A 20,059-nucleotide genomic window follows, 5' to 3' on the forward strand; every position below is an offset into this window, starting at 1 on the left:
ATTGCAAGGACAGATCCCCATCCAGGACCATCCACAAAAGACGCGATCCCTCCCTGAGCCTGTCGAGTGCAGTTGAGCCTTCATGCGTCGATCCTAAGGACCAGCACCACTGAAAACCTCCAGGCTAGAGGGAAAAGAACTGCCAGTTCCATTGGTGATGCCAGCTCCGAAACTCAAGGACCGTCACCCACCGGTTCCATATAGCAGTGCAGGTCCACACTCATCGTCAGTACCAGCTTGCTTGTCCAAGGACCATACTACCTCCTCAGGTGTGCTAGAACCATTGGTCCCAACTGCAAAACCCCCTAGACACCAGGCCATATGGAGTCTCTCGCAGTCTCCCATCATCTCCAGCCCAGCACTCCTGAGGAACATTATTACCCCCGAGGATGATACTACTTCAGCGTCTCAGAAAGTGCCTCACCTCCAACCATCAGGAAGGCGTGCCCCAGAAACTGCACCACTATCCAAGCTGCATACCTTCCAGATGCTCAGAGCTCTTTTAACAGACAACCTCAGCAGGCACTTCTCTATGGGCTGTTAGTGGGAGATTCACGACTCTGTCCTGGAGAAATATTCATTAAGTAAAGTACACCTCAACGGGATCTCTTTGTGTCCCAAATGAACAGAAAACTTCCAGAGGAGCTATGGGCCACAGCTCCGAGGGTGACACTCTCCTTTTGTCATGGCTGAATGATCTCAGGTATGCCTTTCCTCCCATTCCCCAACTACCACACTTCCTGAGAAAGATCCGTCACAACTGTCCATGAAAGTTGCATTCTTAGTTGATATCGCATTGGCCAGGAGGGTGAGCGAGTTGGGACCCCTCAAGGCAGACCCTCCTTACATGGTTTATCCCAGGGAAAAGGTATCCATTTGCCTTCATTCTAAGTTCCTCCTTCCAAAGCCCCACACTTTTTCCAAAGAGAGAAGACTTCATTCCCTGTATGTCAATTGTGCCCTGCAAAGCACCCAACCTATCAGAAAATCAGCAAGACTTTTTCTCGCCATAACAAAAGGTCACGAGGTCAAGCAGTATCCTTTCAGAGAATCTCTATGTGGATTTCTGGGTGCATCATCAAGTGCAACAGGTTAACAGACATACCTCGTCCTGACAGAGTCAGGGAACACTTTACAAGGGCACAAGCCGCCTCTACAGCATCCCTGCAGGATATTCCAATACTAAACATATGCAGAGCAGCCACCTGGAGCTCCATCCACATGTTTGCTAGGCTTACACACTCGTTCAGGCCTCTGCTATGGATGCAATATTGGGAATTACAGTACTGAAAGCATCTTTGCTGCCGGCTTCCTCATATCACCCTCCAGTCTGAGCAGTGCTTGACAACAACCCACATGTGGAATACACATAGGGACCAGTACTCAAAGAAGAAATGGAGTTTACTTACCTATAACTGGAAGTCCTTTGAGATATGTGGTCCCCATCTGTATTTCACTACCTGCCCTCCATCCCCTCTGCTTCGGATCCTTTTGGATTCATAGTAAGAAGAGGAACTGGAGAGGCGTCGGATCGCGCTGCCTTTTATGCCCTTGTTCGGAAACATGAGGAGATTTACTGAGCATCTGCAGGCCAACAGACACTGCTTGTTAGAATGTGTGGACTCCAGAGCATGGCACACGTGCATACCCATGTGTGGGATACAGATCATAGAATCATAGAATATCAGAGTTGGAAGGGACCTCTGGAGGTCATCTAGTCCAACCCCCTGCCCAAAGCAGGATCAATCCCCAACGAAATCATCCCAGCCATGGCTTTGTCAAGCCTGACCTTAAAAACTTCTAAGGAAGGGGATTCCACCACCTCCCTAGGTAACGCATTCCAGTGTTTCACCACGCTCCTAGTGAAAAAGTTTTTCCTAATATCCAACCTAAATCTCCCCCACTGCAACTTGAGACCATTACTCCTTGTCCTGTCATGGACATGAGGACCACACATCTTGAAGAACTTCCAGATACAGGTAAATAAATTCCATTTCCCATCGTTCAAAAGCAATGGTAATGTCTGTGTTTGCTGATATTTGGTGGAGGAAATAAAAACCAGGAGAAAAGGTATAAAATGCTTACATGACTTCTAACTAGGCCAGAATATGAGAAATGACTCATTCCACACATCCCCTCGTATTCTAGATTTCATTAAAGTATCAAATCAAATATGGGGAAGATTCCTTTTTACTGTTTTTTTTGGAAAAATGCATCCCTTTCTAACGGGACTGAACTGGTCTTACAGTAAGGCTGAGTATTTCAATAATGGGCCATTTAAATGGCATAATTCAGGAAACTGTTGAATTGCACTGTTCTGTATGTATGTATTCTGTATGTATGTATACTGTTCTGTATGTATGTATGTATATGGCTAAGAGCCATAATTGCTAGCATGAGTTTTGAATTATGATAGGAGATTAAAGTTGTTAATCTAAATCACTAACACTGACCCTTTAAAAATATATAGTGAATCACTTTTCTTGATTTCTATAGAAGCAGGGTCAAATCCTTGCTGTAATAACCAGGAGCAAATTCCAAATAAAATGGGGGTCGAGTCTCTTTAATATGATGACTAATATTCTGAAACTGAAGCAGATTCCTTTTCCAGCTTCCTGGTTCATGTTTCCTAATTCCCTGTCCTCAGCATGACTCAACTGGCCCTTGGATCATGTGGTCAGAGGCACAAGATAAATATACAAATGGATAAATGGAAAGGCTTTTATTCTAATTTTATTTAGGGCCCAGTTCTGCTGTTGATTTAAGTGAGACAGGATTGGGCCCTTAATGGGAACAGCTACAATATAAACTCTTTCATATGTAAATAAGTAACTGGGATTTCAAAATACATGTCATTCACAAAAGTAATACTCTGTTCAACATCTCCAGTGAGTCCAGACCTGTAATTTAGTACACTGCAATGAAATAAACCTATACATTGCTAAAATACACACCAGGGACTAGAGAACTAGAAGCCTGGGAGACACAAACACAACAAAATAGACATAAAAACAGAGAATTGGGACTGGAAATAGTGAGGGGAAAATGTACTTGCAAATTGGGAAATGGAAGCCAGGGATCTGATTGAGTTGGGAACTAGGGGATGCAAGGGCAAATATATCTAATTTGGAAATGATAGGATGAAAACTGTGCGGATGGGCCTGCAAAATAGAAATTGTGAGCCAGGAAGAACAATGAGCAGGGGACGCGGAGTTGTAATCCAGAAACAAGTAAGACCTAGTAGATGGAAATCAGGATTTGGTGGCATTGCGCATTGTGACATCCACAGATTTGCAAAGATAAAGGTCAGACTAAGATTTTTAGTGGTTATTCATGGTTTGGAATGTTATCTGTGCCACCCTAGCAGGTTCTGCAGGCAAAGAATAGGAGATGGAAGAAATGTAGTCTATAAATTGTGACCCTTCTGCCTGAGGATCGGTGTTAAAATTGCAGATTAGCCATGACATACAGCAAAAGAGCATCCAAAACATTTAAACTGAGTTTACCCGCGGTTTTTGTACTATCTTAACTCTTTCATTTGGAGCTGTGGTTTTATTATTGAAATAGTTACACTTGGACACCCCCTAGTGTAGTTGCAACTATAGCGGCTTAAAGGTGACTTAGACCCATATATTTTGTTCCCTTAAATTTATAGGAATAAACCCTATTGGCATAGCTGCATGATGGGTTTGTAACCTTGTAACTACTGATATTTCCAACCGATATAGTTAAAGCAGTGCAAAAACTGTGTATAGACCAGCTTTTAGTGAAGCAGGAAACATATTCTGCCAGACCATCTGCACTGCCAACTACTATTAGAATTTTATTCCAGTTCAAGAAAAGGAATCCACATAATCCTTAGAATCACAAAGGAAACAACACTACTTTTATAGAACTTATAAGAATCCATATTTAGTTCCCCAGGCCATGATGAGGCTGAGATGAGATAACATAGAAAGAGGTTAGGGTTGAGAATGTTGCTTTAGAGGTGCCAACCAAACGTTCATGCTCCTGTTACACGGAGCGGTATTTGAGTGACCTCTGTGCTGTTTGGGCAATATCTATCTTGTAGAAATAGTAGTGGTGATTTTCAATAAAATTATGTCCGAGTCGAGTTATAGGGATTCTGTCTTTTCATTACATGTGTATCCCACACCTAGCACAATGGGGGTTTAATCCCTGATTGTGGCCTTGTTGTGCTATGGCAATACAAATAGATAATAAGTCCATATATTGATTATGAATCATGTTTATTCCAAATTTTAACTGTTTTCAAGCTCACAAACTAACCCCAATGGCCACTAAGATATTTGTCATTCATGAAATATTTGGAGTAGCCTTCAGCCTTTGGGTTGCTTGCAAAATGTTCATTATTTGTGCTGAGTGATTGGTTTCCTAAAGCATATAGTATTGTTTCCAGTCCCTAGATAGCTATTTAATGGTAGGATGGTGTGTAGCATAGTGAATTATTCATTTCCTGGCATGAATCTGAATATGAATAAGCCCTTCATGTTTTAAAATCAGTGAATCTTTTGGAATTCTTGAACCTTTTCACAAATACCCCATGGTTACTCAAGAACTAACAGATAATCATCACTGATACAAATCTTCCTTCCCCATCAGCAGCCCCAAATGATAGAGACTCAAACTCCAAAATGTTTGAGTTTATTTTTTTTTAAATGTGTACACAAAATTAGAGGAACGCTGTCAGTAAATGTAGGCTGATTATTTAAGCAAACTTAATATTGTTGCCTTCTGGAGGGGAATTAATCTAATCCATATATGTAGCTCCCATCACCGTAGAATGTAAAAAAGGAAATTAATAGATGTTTCCTCTGAATTCTAAACATCTGTCTAGGAAAATAATAATCCAGCCTTTCTAATTATTACATTTTGTTTTGTTTTTCTCCTGTATTGAAATGTGTGGGCCAAATTCTTACCTCATCTATGCCCTTGTGCAATTCCTATTAAAACCAGTTGACACCCTTGTTTTGTTGTTATGTATTTATATCGTGGTAACACCTAGAAGACCCATTGTGCATGGAGCTGTACAGAGGAGTAAAACAAAGACAATCCCTGCCCCAGAGAGCTCACGATCTAGCATTATGACACAGTTCAACAGGTGGATTATGACACATTAGGTTAGCAGTGATCCTACTGGGATCCTGGAAGTGTAGGTTAGCAGTGATAGAAGGGACATTCAGTTGTCTTGGAGGTGGAGGAGAGATGGGAGACATTGGTGAAAGTGTTTGCGGTTGAAACCTAGGATCTAATGGATTTGGTGGTTGTCTGCAATGCCAGCCCAGCTCTGCACTCTGTCCCTAATCTGCAAAGCATTTAACCATGTGCTTAGCTTTAGGCATCAGTGTATGTTCCATGGATTTAAATGGGACCTAAGCAGATGCTTAACTTTCAACATATGCTTAAGTGTTGTGCTGAATAGGGATGGCCTTAAGCATGTTAAACAATCAATGTGTAAGCACCTAGAGAATAATAGGGTTATAAGGAATAGCCAGCACTGATTTGTCAAGAACAAATCGTGTCAAAAAAACCTACTTCTTCCTTTGCCATGGTTACTGGCCTAGTGGATAAGGGAGAAGTAGTAGATGTGATATATCTTGATTTTAGTAGGGCTTTTCACATAGTCCCACATGAAGTTCTTAAAAGTAAACTCGGGAAATGCTGTCTAGGAGAAGTTACTGTAAGGCGGGTGCACAACTGGTTAACAGAGTGTACTCAAAGAGTAGTTATCAAAGGTTTGCTGTCAGACTGGAAGGGCATATGTAATGGGGTCAGTCCTGGGTCTGGTGCTATTCAACATTTTCATTAGTGAGTTGGATAATGCAGTGGAGAGTATGTTTATAAAATTTGCAGATCACATCAAGCTGAAAGGGGTTGCAAGCACTTTGGAGGATAGGAATTAGAATTCAAATGACCTTGACAAATTGGAGAATTGGTCTGAATTCAACAAAATGAAATTCAATAGAGCCAAGTGCAAAGTACTTCACTTAGGAAGGAAAAAATCAAATGCACAGTTACAAAATGGGGAATAACTGGCTCGGCGGTAGTACTGCTGAAAAGGATCTGGGGGTTATTGTGGATCACAAATGGAATATGAGTCAACAATGTGATGCAGTTGAAAAAAAGGCTAATATTCTGGGGTGTATTAGCAGAAGTGTCTGTACGTAAGACATGGGAAGTAATTGTCCTGCTCTACTTGGCACTGGTGAAGCCTCATCTGGAGTAATGTGTCCAGTTCTGGGCACCACACTTTTGGAAAGATGTGGACAAATTGCAGAGAGTCTAGAGGAAAGCAACAAAAATTGTAAAAGGTTTAGAAAAACTTTAAAAGAATTGGGCATGTTTAGTCTTGAGAAAAGCAGGCTGAGGTAGGACCTGATAAGTCTTCAAATATGTTAAGGGCTGTTATAAGGAGGACTTTGGTCAATTGTTCTCCATGTCCACTGAAGTTAGGGCAGGAAGTAATGGACTTAATCTGCAGCAAGAGAGATTTAGGTTAGATATCAGGAAAAACTTTCTCACTGTAAGGGTAGTTAAGCTCTGGAACAAGCTTCCAAGGGAGGTTGGGAATCCCCGTCACTGGAGGTTTCTAAGAACAGGTTGAACAAACACCTGTCAGGGATGATCTAGGTTTACTTGGTCCTACCTCAGTGCAAGGGGGTGGACTAGATGACTCCTCAAGGTCCCTTCCAGCCCCACAATTCTTCGATTCTATCTGCTTAGATGCTTTGCTGAACTGGAGTCTCAGCAAGGCGTGTGCTTTACTTTAAACATATGAGTAGTCCTTTAGGTTTCAGTGGGATACTTATGTGCTTAAGTATCTTGCTGAATCGGGACCCGCTTCCCTAACAATAGTGTTGTTGTGTCATACAGAGATCAGCAGACATCTGTGTGGCCTTGTGAATGGATTTGTGTTTTTATGTGGTTTCGCAAGCCGCTGTTTAGAGGTGTCCTGCTTCCCTCTCTGAGGGAGTCAGCAGGGGGGGCAGGAGTTAAACAACAACCCCAGTTTTCATTCATGCATTGCCTTAACAGTAGCAGTGGGTCTGAGCCACAAAGCTCTGATTTCAGACACCTGATCTGGGATGGGTGCCTGGCTCTGGCGTGTTGCTGCAGGCTCACTCCTGATTATTAAGAGACGTTTTTCCTTAAAGGCAGACTGCATGGAGGATTCTGTCTGGAACCAAAACTAAAAAGAAAAGACCAGTTTGGTGTTGTGAAGCCCATCCTGGAGGGTTGTGTCAAGTGACAGCACTCCATGGGGAGAACCAGGATGTGTTGTGTGCCCAGGGAGATGTATTGCAGCACAGAGCAAGAGCAGCTTACCTAAGCACCATCCCTTGGAGCAAGGCAGTGTCCCCACACTGCAGCCAGCCAGCTCGACTGGCTGGTGTGTCAGTGGTGGAGACAGATTGAAACAGAAGAGGGAGCTCTCATTGTACCAGTCAAGGAGGAGGGGGAGCTGCTTGGAGGCACTGCTCCCTTAAACTAAGGGTGGCAAAAATCACCCTTTTAACAAAGTATGGGGAGATGTTGCCTTGTCCCTCCCTTGCTCCCTTTTACCTTAACCCTTGGCCCTGCTTCCACCCATTTCGCCCTGTTTAGAGTGGCTTGTAATCAAAAGGGGTCTAGCAGGAAGCCGACCCTGTGCTCAGGAGAGCACAAGGACTCCTGGGTGGAGCACAACAAGCAGGCTTCTTGCACCCTCTGTCCCCCCTCACCAGTACAAAGGTCATACATAGCCTAGCCTAACATAGAAAGAGCAAGGTTAATATGAGGCTGCACTAGACACACAAGAAAGATCATCAGTGTTAGTTAAATGTGGGTGGGGAATCATTAGGCAAAGAGATCTTACTTCCCAGCTGCAAGTGGTGGGCCATATTCTGTTCCTGTTCCAGGCAAACAACTCCCTTTGATATCAATGAGGGGTTTCAGTGTGTCCCAGTGCGGGATACATTGTAATTTTACAAAAGGATTTGACCCAGCCCTTCTGGATTTTGGAACAAATTTATTGCAGGTGTGACTAGGTGCTTTTGTGCATCCATATAACAAATAACAGCATGGATAAAAGATACAACTGCCTGTCCATTAGTGTTCTTTAGTCTTGAGCTGGAGGGGCTTCAGCTGAGTGTGAGGGAGGAGTCTGCTCTCTCTGCCTCCTTCAGTCCTTGGTGCCTCTGCTTAGATTACTGCAGCAGCAAGCTGTTAGTTTGTGTCAACTGTAGTGGTGATCTTTGTGATGCGGACATTTGTTCACTGCCGGATGGGCTGAGATTCACCGACTCATTTCACACAGGCCACCAAGCAGTCACCGGATGACAACGCTTTTCAAAACCTAGGGTTGGGTTAATTCAACTAGTGAACTAGAGGGGAAAGTCTCCAAGGCCTATTACCAACTCCTGAGCCAGTCATTCTGTACCTAATAATTTGGTAGCCCTGTTCATAAAGGACATGCAAGGGAAACCTAGCAAGAAAAGAAATGAAACATGAATCAACCTTAATCATAGATCAATAGTGGAGTTTTTAACGTTTTCCAAGGAACTTCCACATTGGCTAGGATTGATGGTTATACGCACGTCCTTGTTGTAGGCCTGGCACATGCAATCTAAATAAGGGAGGGTCTTTTGGCCAGGAAGTCATAACAGGCAAAATTACTTCCCAGAACTGTCTTTTGGAATATTTCCCATCATCTTGGAAATTCTCTAACCCAAAGAAAGCTTGGTTCTCTAGGTGAGTGCTTGTAGCCAACCGACTCCTATTGCTTAGATGGAGGAGCCGATTGCCTCCAGGGATTGAAGCTTGACACAGCGACCTGACTAACCTGGCAGCTAAGGAGTGCATAATGCTTCGGAGAAGTGGGACCTCAGACAAATTTGAAAAGATTTGGTCTGACTTTTTAGAAATCTTCAATTTAATTCCTAGTGTAAGGAAACCTAGGTATGGTTTTCCTTTCCCCTCCCTGTCCCCTTTCCTTTCCCTCTCTTTCCATTGATTTGTTATTTATGGGGAGGTTCCTTTATTTGGGCGGGGGTCAAAAATATAAATTAGAAAGAGAAAAGAAAAGAAAAAGGAAATGAAGCATGAAAATGTCTTGCAAAGGCACTTATGTTTTGGAAAGAACCTTCACTGGGGGGTTGCTGTCCTGGGAGGTTATTTTGCGGGGAAAACAGCTAGGCACAAGGTAAGGCAGTAACAAGGGAACTTTTCTTGATTCTTTCAATTTCCGCTTTCTCCTTTCTGGAGCTATTTGTTTGAATAGTTACCTTGCTCGTATTGCACAAAATGCAAGAAGAATGAGGAAAATTGATGGCAATGTGTCTCTTCACCACTTCCTCCACAGCTGCCTGTGGTGCATTTAGCAGCCAAAGAAAGTACGGTCAATGTGTATCATAACAAGGTGCAAACCATAGAAATGTCTTCCCTAAACACAGTGATTTTTTTAAACAATATTTGTTTTTCCTGCAACCAAATGAAGCTGACTGGGTTTTTCAGATTCTTTCTTTTATTGACTAGTCACTTTCTTTCTTGATGCTTGTGTGATTCTCCTCTCAAAGGGAAATGATCCAATTTTTGTGTTTACAATAGAATTTAGTGCTGGGAAAATGTGATGAACTGGTAACTCTGGAGAATGAAGTCCACTGTTTATCCAGAGTCAGCATGAGCAGCCCTAGAGAAAGCTCCCCCCGCCCCATCCCTGCCAACGTACCCCAGCCCCACCGTGGAATCTCCCTCCTCTAGTGGGGACAGCATAATTTGGTATCCATTGTTGTTTTCTAAGGGGACGTCTTTACTGCAGTCCGAGCTGTAGACATGCCGGAGCTAGCTGTGATGTAGGTAGCTCAATACTAGTGAAGCCATGAGAGTGCAGGTGCACCCTGGACCCGGTGTCTGTACTTCAGTAGCTAGATTGTGCTGCTGCAGCTTTACCTCTAGTTTATTGGCATTACCCCAGCTAGCTTGGATCCAGCTATGTCTACACCCGCTGCAGTCCCATCTCTGATTGCAGTTAAACATAGCCTAAGCATGAAGAGTGCAAGGCACTGCATAGACCAATAAGACGTTGTACTTGCCCAAGGAGCTTGCAGTCTAAGGGCTCGGTTCACGATTGTCTTACTCCCTTTATTGGACATATACTTCTCTGGTTGGTTTTTTTTTTCTTTTTGAAATTACTTTTTAGTACATTCATCTTTGCTGTTTTAAAATGATTATGTACAATCAACAATTAGGGTGGATAGTTACTGCCACAGGCACTAGATAAGGAGGAGATGAGGTAGAAAAAGGGAGGCAGTAGAGTATGGCTGAGGACATAAGGTGAGAGGGAAGGAGAATTTGGGTCACTGGAATGGAAGTGGTGGAGCAGAGGAAGGGAATAGGTGAGATGAGGAAACGGGTGTGGGGTAGGGATCATGAGGAGCTCTGGTGCGACACATTAGGCTGCTGCATTAAATTGGCAACAGTGGCCTAGTCAACCACGGGGATCTGTGCTGAGGTGGTCAGTTGAGTTACAGTTGTGACTTTTTTCTGCGATGCGTACCTGTCTACAGGGAACTGGCTTGATACTATCAACTCATTTCAAAAAGGGTATTGAACAGGTGTCAGATGACAAAAAGTAAGGAAAAATATTTTAGTTTCAAGTTTCCCGGGGGTTCTAATAAATAATTGAGTTAGTCAATAAAAGGAAGCAAAATCGCCACATGTCTCTCTTTCTTGCCCCCGCCCTTTTTTTTTATTTTGGTTTGAAATTTCATTAAAATTTTGAGAACCAAAAAATTCAACCAGCTCTAAGTTAGTTAAAAAATGTTGATGGGGGATTTCAGAAAAACTGAATCAAAGTTTATCCTTATTTTGTTCCCCTAAATTTCATTAAAATGTTGAAGGTGGAACAAATTCAACCAGGTCTATAAATAACAGTAAGGGAGATGGGCGAAAGAATGTGTAAATATGAATAATACCTTGACAGTGGCTCTTTAAAAGCTTTAAATTACATGTAATGCATATATGCACTTAATGTAATACATTTGTTTTTGAGAGAGTTGGAGAAGAAGAATCTTGTGCACTGAAAATTATTGTGGTGTTAAAAGGGTAGTTTTATCCCCCAGGACTGTGGAAGTCCCTTGTTTCTTTGGGATGTTTTGATTCCTTCAGCAGGTATACTATGGGTGTCACACTGACATCAGTGAAGCTTCATGTATGTAGCTAAAAGGTAGGGTGACCAGACAGCAAGTGTGAAAAACTGGGACGGGAGTGGGGGGTAATAGGACCCTATATAAGAAAAAGACCCAAAAATCGGGACTGTCCCAATAAAATTGGGACATCTGTCACCCTATTAAAGGGAGAACTTGGCCCATTGAGTCTAGTAGAGATGTTCAGGAGTTTTTGTTTCTTCTTCATTTTTTACCCACCTAAATTAGAAAAATTGTAACCAGCTCTTTTACAAGTTAAAAACTTTGACGAAAATTTTGAGAGAATTGTTTCCTCCTCTCCAAATAAAAAAACTGGAATTTTTATTTTTATTTTTTTTGTTTACAAATGTGAAAAATTTCACCCTGCGCTCTAATTTATTTCTTAAGGACGAAGGACTTTCTGCTTAGGAATATTAGGATACATGCTAATGATAGTAAGACATTTAATTGTACTTTGAGTGCCAACAAACATTATTTTTATTATTTAAAACTTTTTATTAAGGCAAAGTTACAATAAAATGTTAACATAACACACTGTACATTACTTATAACTTATTCAAAATCAGATTAATATTCGAAGAACTTGGCTAAAGAGCAGTCTTTCTCCTCCAAGTACTCTTACAAGGGTGATGAAATTTCTAAATATTCATCTACTTTTTGGTGCTTCTCTTGAGTACATACTTGGTGTGGAAGCTTTTCCATTACAAGGATAGACCATATTTTACTATACCACAATTCCTTAGGAGGAGAAGTCACATCTTTCCAATAATGTGAAATTCAAAGTCTTGCTGCTAACAATAATGTATCATTCTGCACCTTTCCTAAAATAGGAGCCATTACAAAGTCAACTTTAATCAAGGTTCCCACACAGTGATGTTTGCAATATTGCAGATTTCTTCTACTCTTATGTAGAGAGTAATACCTGACATGTAATGCTATGGGAGCGACTGGTAAATATAGACTTCTTAATGGTGAACAATCTGTATCAAATGTAAATGATAAAATATACTGCTAATGAAGCAAAATGTAAATACGGTTCACACATGCCATGATGATAATGGCCACGTTCGTAGAAATACCAAGATAGAATAAGCAGCATTGTCCCCCTTTCTTCCCCCCAAAATGAAAGGTCAAAGATGTAGAGACTGCAGAATTATCTTACACTCGAGTAGAGTGGCCACACTGTGAAATATCACTCAAGCTGCACAGTGTGGTTGTGTTAGCGGCTGATGAGTTGCGGTCACTCAAGCTTTATACCTCCTGTCAGGCCAGCCAGCTCGAGTTAACGGCATCACAACACTCGAGTTATGGGCATTTGTGTTTGGATGGGATTTGAATTTGGGGCAACAGTTAATTCTGTGGTGAACACGAGTCCACAGAGTTAAGGAAGGAGACCCATTAATCCATATCAGTCATAACACGTCAGCAATATTCTTAACAAACAGCACAAGGTGGGATTTTCAAAAAGCTTGATGACTTTAGAACACAAATCCTGTTGAAAGTCAGCGGGATATGTGCTCCTAAGTCACTTAAGAAACTCTTAAATGCTTTTGAAAATCCCATCCATAATTGATTATGAATGGCAATCTATTTGAAGAAATGGTTTCCAAATGCAGATTTTCCCTCTGTATCTATATTTGGGTCTCTGAATATAGTAGTGACCACAGTCACCAAAAGTATCTCTAGGACCCATCAAAAGTCAATCCTTTGCTGGACAATACTTATTTCCTGAGTTGATATTGAAAGCGCAATAATCAAAATGGTTACTTTGGCAAAAATGCTTCTTTTGTCTATAGGGCTACTGTACCGGAGTTTTCATCATGGTCCTGAGATGGTAAGCAGCCAATGAACCAATAATTGACCAGTTGTTGGACTGGCTGCATGACCTTTACTGGAGAGCTGTAAGGTATGTGTGGCCAGATGTTTACAATCTGCATGACCTGTACTGGAAGGTCCCATGTAGGCTGTTCACAGAGATGGGTAATTGTTTCCATCGCCGTCAGCTGTTGCAATCTCACCTGCAAGTTTCTGCTGGATGAAAATGCCAGTTCACTAGCACAGAAATTGTGAGTGCGTCCAGATTAGAATTCCAGAATGCTGGCTCACAGCTTGTGGGTGCGTGCCAGAGTGCTCCGTCACCGCATGCAAGAGCTGAAGGGTGAATGCCAAAGTACTGGTTCACAGTTGGCAAAAGCTTCCAGCCAAAAACCAGGACACTGGCACAGAAGGACCTCTCTGAACGTCAGTGTTCCCATCTGTAATAATATTTGCAGGATTCGCAGGTGGGTTGTAAGGTTTAGTTGACCAAAATTTGTACAGGGCTTTGAATTCCAAGGCCTGGAGGCTATAGAAGGGTGAAACATTCTTATTCCTATCCCTGAGCCCCACTTAAGGTTTCTGCAGGCAGAAATATGGTTAGTGATTCCCTGGTGGGTGACAAACAATTTTAAATGATAAAGCGCATGGCTACTAAACCCTTTTACGTAGCAGCTTTTCATGGAATGGGGCAATTGGCTGGGGATCGTCAGTGTGTTATGTTCACAATGCGCCTTCTCACAGCTTTTGTAAATGTAGGCTCTTTGATTGTCCACTACAGATTTTAAACACCCTGCACCTATGCTAGCAGGGTGATTCCCATTGACTTCAGTAAGAGTGTCCTTGAGTAAAGGACTGAGTAAAAGTATAGTAAGGACCTCAGGATTTGGACATACACTAAGACTGGAAAAATGTCACAGTAAAGAATAAACTCTACAATAAAGAAACCTCCTTCCAGGGAAAGGGGAGGGTACAGTGATTTATAGCCTCTGGATACAGACAGGTATGTGTGTAATGGTGGAGACAAGGAGAGGAGGGGTATAAAGAGGGAAAAGAAAGTGAGACAGAGCTGGGGAGAAATTCTTGCAATCCATCGAGCACCATCCCCAAAGCATGCGTCTAAATGCAGGACTGTCTGGGGAAACTCCAGCTATGATCTAATGGAGCTGAGCCTGTTTGACTTCAGAACAGTTATATACACTTGCACCAAGGCTGTACGTGCCCCTGTATGTGAGAGGTATTTTACCTTGCTCTTTACAGCTTCGTGTAGCTGTGGTGGGAAAATCCATCCTACCTGACATGCTACGTAGGACCTTTCACCTACTTTTCTAATGGAGGCAAACACCTTTTAATTTGATTTATGCTCAGTATTGTTGAGCAGTTGCTCAGAACCAGTCTACCCACCTGTTAAATGCAAACAGAGACAAAGTTGCAATTAAATGAAAAACTCTGACGGTGCCAAGATTCTAAGTCAGCTAGCTGTGCTCTGTCCACTTCCAGGTGGTTTAAAGTACATTTAGCAGGAGTTTGGTGGATCAAGGAGTATACAAGACCTTTTTGTTTCTAAATTCCCACTTTGACTTTTGCTAAGGATGATAGTGAATAAAAGCTGTTATCTTTTGATAGTTAATTGAGTTCTATAAGAAGTGACTCAGGCACGGATTCAAGACTGCATCTAAATATAAGTAAAGCCGGGCATGCTGTTTAAGTGCTGTCTTGAATTGGGACTCCTACCGTCAGACTCCAATTCCTGGCAGAGTGAGGTCGACATTGTGCTATCGCAGTCACAAGGCTATAGTCTCAGTCCCTACTTCATTTGATCACAGACAGGAACTGGAAGGAATTGTTTTCTGTTATGTAGCATCACACAGCTAGCCAGGAGCATTGTGACAACAACCCCCCCCCCCCCCCCCCGGCAACACACACACACAGACACACACGCACACTTCTTTTTTCCTAAAACATCAAGTTCTGGCAATTCCTGCAGTTAGAGACAGGATTCTAGGCCTGATGGAATGGAGATCCTGAAGGGATACTGACATTTGACATTTAATTCACTATGTACCAAATACTATCTGTTGTACTCTATTAGATTTTGGAAATGTCTCATCAAGGAGAGCATAACTGAATGATATCGCACATGCATTTGTGTATAAAAATCTGTTTTATTTTTTAATATATATTTTAGTACCTTAATTTAATGAACATTCATTTTAGTTTTTATTTCACGTTCCTCTTGTTCGGTTATTCATTTGTAGCCATAGCAATTACAGAATGTTCTGTTGATAGTGTATATATTTATTTATTTAGATTATTTTCTAGGGCTTAAGTGCTTTACGCTTTGCAAAATACAAATGCATGTATAAACGTGTAGAGCCTGATTCTTTGCATATTGAGCTTGAGTAAAGCTTGCAGAATTGGACAGGGATGGTGTCCCTCACCTCTGTTTGCCAGAAGCTGGGAATGGGCAACCGGGAATGGATCACTTGATGATTACCTGTTCTATTCATTCCCTCTGAAGCACCTGGCATTGGCCACTGTCAGAAAACAGGATACTGGACTAGATGGACCTTTTGGTCTGACCCAGTATGGCCATTATGTTCTGATGACCTTTAAAATCATCTTTAAAGGTTTATAAATACTTATAGACATTCATATTCATAAATAACTAACAAACAACTCCCCCAAATAATCATTCATACTAATAATACCTAGCTCTTATATAGCACTTTTCATCCATAGATCTCAAAGTGCTTACCAAAGGAGCTCAGTATCATTATCCCCACAATACAGCTGGGGAAACTTAGGCACAAAGAGGGAAGTGATTTGCCCAAGGTCACCAAGCAAAGCAGTGGCAGGGCAAGGAATTGAATGCAGGTCTCCTGAGTCCCATGCCAGTGCCAGATCTAGTAGGCCACACTACCTCCTCAAGTTATAACAACCATAAAATCACCATCAACAACACTAAATATCCTTCCCCACCCCAAACACCCAAGGAAAAAGTGAGCTTTGCACCTGTATACTATGGCATCTACAATATACACATGGTCAGATTTTGCTGTCTGGCACACTATGATTGAACCTTTCAAGTGTTGCTCATTTCAAGGGACATCATTCTTTTTAGCTCTAAAGTGACTGAAGTTGCACACCAGTTTGGTGTCCCTTCACTTTTATTATGGACACTTACGTACATCAGAAATCATGAATGCGAGATGCTAGATATTGGCATCTTTATCTAATCTGTTTAACTACTCATGGGGGAATTCTGCTCCACTGCGCATGCGCAGAATTCATGTCCCTGCAGATTTCTTTGGCTTCTCTGAAGAAAAATGACTTTCTGACAGGAAAGCAAAGGGAAGCTGCAAGAGAAGTCACACACCACTCCCTAGAAGTGCAGGTACAACGTTTCTGGCACCCGGAGCAGCCGGTGGAGAGGTAAATCACCACGGGGCTGGAGACACCCCAACCAGTGCCTCCTACCCTGAGCTGGCATCAGCTGCTACTCCCAGCTGGGCTGGAGGCAGGAGAGGATGGGACATGCTCTTCCCCTGCAAGAGTGACTGGGGCTGTGTCAGACCCACCCCCAGAAACCTTCCCCAGCTGCAGGAAGCTCATCATCCTCCCCTGCTTCCTGCCCCCATCACTCCTCAGCGGCGGGGGAGAGAGGTCACTGTTTAGGGAACTGCTCCCCCATCCTCCCAGCCCCCATGCATCTGGACCTTCCATACTCAGACACCCCTGCCAAGCCTCACCTGGTACATCCAGAACCCCCCTAGCCTTCCATACCCAAACCCTACCCCACTGAACCTCAACCCCTGCATCTGGATCCCCCATGCCTCTGGACCCCCTCCCCTGCACCCCAGACCACCCCCCACTGAGCTCCCAGCACTTAAACCCCCACCATAACAAGCCCCATCCCTCCGCACCACCTCGAGCCCCCACATCCAGACATCCACACCACTGACCCCCAACTAGCTGCACCCAGATCCTCACGCCACCAAGCCCCAGTCCCTCAGAAGCCAGACCCCCCCCACTGAAAGCGGCACACCCAGACCTCTCCACTGAGCCCCAACCACCTTCACCTGGAAGCCCCACCTGGAGAATCCCATTGCCCCTGCACCAGGAAACCCTCACCAATGAGCCTCTCTGCATCCAGACCCCTCACTGAGCTGCCTGCACCCAGATTGTCCCACACAGAACCCTCTCACCCCACACTGAGCCCCTTCTCACTTGGATCCTGCCTGGATGAGCCTGCCGGCCCCCCACCTGGTACCCCTGGTGCAGAAGAGCAAAGCCCCAGAGTGTTTCTGGGGCAGGCCCAGACCTTGTGCTGTGTCAGGGTCAGATGCAGCCTCACTGCTGAGTCCATGTCTGGGGTGGATGATCTCCCACCTTCATGCAGCCTGTGGCCTGTGTTCCCCCCTGCCATGCTGGAGCCTCTGCATTTATTTATTGATAAATAAAACTTGCAAAATTTTAAAATATTGTGCACAGAATTTTTAATTTGTTGGTGCAGAATTTTTTATTTTTTGGCACAGAATGCCCTCAGAAGTATCTGTTTTAAGGTTTTGCATTACTGATCATCACTTTAGTTTCTGAGCACTTTCCACATAAAATCAACAGCAATAGTGAAATCCCTCATGGATTTCACAATGTTTTTACACTAAAGGAATGATTTCCAGCTTCCTGCATTGATAATTTGTGTGTCCCCTTCATCATAGGTCTTTGCCACATATTGTATCCCATATTCACACCTTGGCAGGCTGATAAGTGTGGGCGGGACTGTCACTGAACCTTGTCACTTTAGAGAACTGTATATAGATGAGATCAGGTGGCACTGGTTACATTTGGATCTAGACTTTCCCAGAGTTCAGAGGGTGTTTAGATCTAGCTTTTAGGTATGGGACTGTCTCTGTTACTGATTTGTGTATGTATATATTCCTTGGGTTTAATTTCACTCTGTTACACTGATATACTAAAAAAAAAGATTTGATTTTAATGCTGATTTTTAGAAAAGATATTTGTTCCCGTTAAGTGTTGGATCCAGATTAGATTAATCAAAGTGCTTTGTGAACAAACTGCCTATGAATCAAGGATTCACCTGTCACCCAATCCCATTTAAATATGTGAAGTTTAATAACAGGCATCTAGATGGTGAATGAAACTTCATGCACTGAGTCACATGCAAGCAAATGGAACATTGGCACAGGCAAGGAATTTAGCAGAACAGGCCATGCAAACGTCAGGGAGGAAGAAAGATTGGGGCCTGGGTAGGAAAGGAGATTGCAGTATTGTTGAAACTGGCTCTCAACCAGAAAGAAATAATTTGTCTGCTAAAAGAAAAGGAGGACTTGTGGCACCTTAGAGACTAACCAATTTATTTGAGCATAAGCTTTCGTGAGCTACAGCCCACTTCTTCTATATCTTTCCTCCAGCACTAGAGGAGGTGAAACAGAAGTGGATTGAGATCCATAGGAGATAGCCTGGACTCATTAACAACTTGATTCTAAATAGGGCAAGGGCTGATAAGTACAACATCCTCTCAGGATTCTGATAAGATGGATAAGGCAAAGGATAACTAAAACATCTGAGCTGTGCTTTATCAGATCTTCCTCACTGATACCCCATTGATAAAACCATGCCTGTACCAAAGGATATATTAAATGCGATAGCTGGATGAGTAGTTAGGGCCAAGTTATTAAAGGATGTCCTCCATTCTGTGTAAATAATTGCATGTGCAGGTAATGTCATTTGGTCTTCTAAGTACCACAGTTTCACCCACAAATCAGTTTACTTGAAAGTCCAAGAAACTTTACTTATCCCTGAAAATTGAGAGGCAGTATAGACCAGTGGATAAAACACTGGAATAGGAGTCAGGAGATCTGGGTTCTGTACCTGCTTCTGCCCATGGCCTGCTGTCTAACCTTTGAACAAGTCATCAGTTACCTCATCTCTAAAAAACAGAGCTGCTCAGAAAATGTCCGGGGGGGGGGGGGGAAGTCTGTTTATTTTCAGCCAGCTCCAGTCAAAAAGGATAACAATTCTTGCCCATTATTGTAAAGCCCTTTGAGGTTGGTGAATTAAGTCAATGAGCGTTTGTGTTTAAAATCAAAGTAATTACAGAGGGCATGGCTTTCAGTGGGAATGCACCCAAATCCAATAACTCTGAATGCGACCTCCTCTCCAGGTGCCCTGTAAATACATTTGGATCTTCCATGGAATCCATTAGCCTCTGTGCTGGGTCTCGCAATGAAGAGAGTGTGCGCCAAGAGGGTAAGCCTTGTTTAGTGGCAGCAAGATGTGTAGCTGCAACATGTCTGGAGAGGTTGGGGAGCAAAATTTGGATGGTATGTGGACCGTCATATCAATGAAAAATGTGGTGTCTTGTATGTGGAAGTGAGAGGTTGGAAATACTTAGGACTAAAATCAGTTCAGGCCTTTCTTTGAATCAGTCCAAAGTGGATCCTTTTGTGAGGTTGGGAATCAGTTCAGTAACCCCAAGCAGAGTCCCTCCACCCTGAAAACATACTCGAGTCATCCTCACTATCCCCTCTATCCAGTTCCAACCCCTCACCAGTGCACTGGTGTGAGGCCTGTAACATGCCTGTCTGCCTGGGAATTCCACCTCCCACTTTGAATGTCAGCTCTCCCCCTCCTATCTTTTATATAGCGTAGCATGACCTGCTGCTGGGTGCCTCTGCTGTAAGGTCTCATTAGCTCTGGTTTACAAGGCAGTCTACGGTTCTGCATCCCGTTCCATAGCTCCCTAGACAAGATAGGAATGGACAGTGTAGGCACCTCGACCCAAACATATATTAATGAATCCTGCTCCAAAACTTGTTTGTACCTGGGACCCTAGAAGAGACAGGGGTTCTCAAACTTCATTGCACCGCGACCCCCTTCTGACAATGAAAATTATTACACGATCCCAGGAGAGGGGACCAAAGCCTGAGCCCCGCCACCCTGGGTGAGAGGGCCAAAGCCCAAGCCACACTGCCCTGGGTGCAGGGGGCAAAGCCAAAGCCCAAGGGCTTCAGCTC

General features: G+C 43.1%; 1 long non-coding RNA gene across 1 annotated transcript in view; it reads left to right on the forward strand.

Annotated features, from left to right (window-relative positions):
• Positions 1-19,286, forward strand: part of LOC142069806 (uncharacterized) — a 54,629-nt gene extending 35,343 nt beyond the window's left edge. The window contains exons 2-3 of the long non-coding RNA XR_012665780.1: positions 13,001-13,110; positions 19,207-19,286. This is a non-coding gene — a long non-coding RNA (uncharacterized LOC142069806). The remainder of the gene's footprint in view (positions 1-13,000; positions 13,111-19,206) is intronic.
• Positions 19,287-20,059: the final 773 nt, after the last annotated feature.

Source organism: Caretta caretta, chromosome 22 (assembly GCF_965140235.1).
Source record: "Caretta caretta isolate rCarCar2 chromosome 22, rCarCar1.hap1, whole genome shotgun sequence".
Classification (NCBI taxonomy): Eukaryota; Metazoa; Chordata; order Testudines; family Cheloniidae; genus Caretta; species Caretta caretta.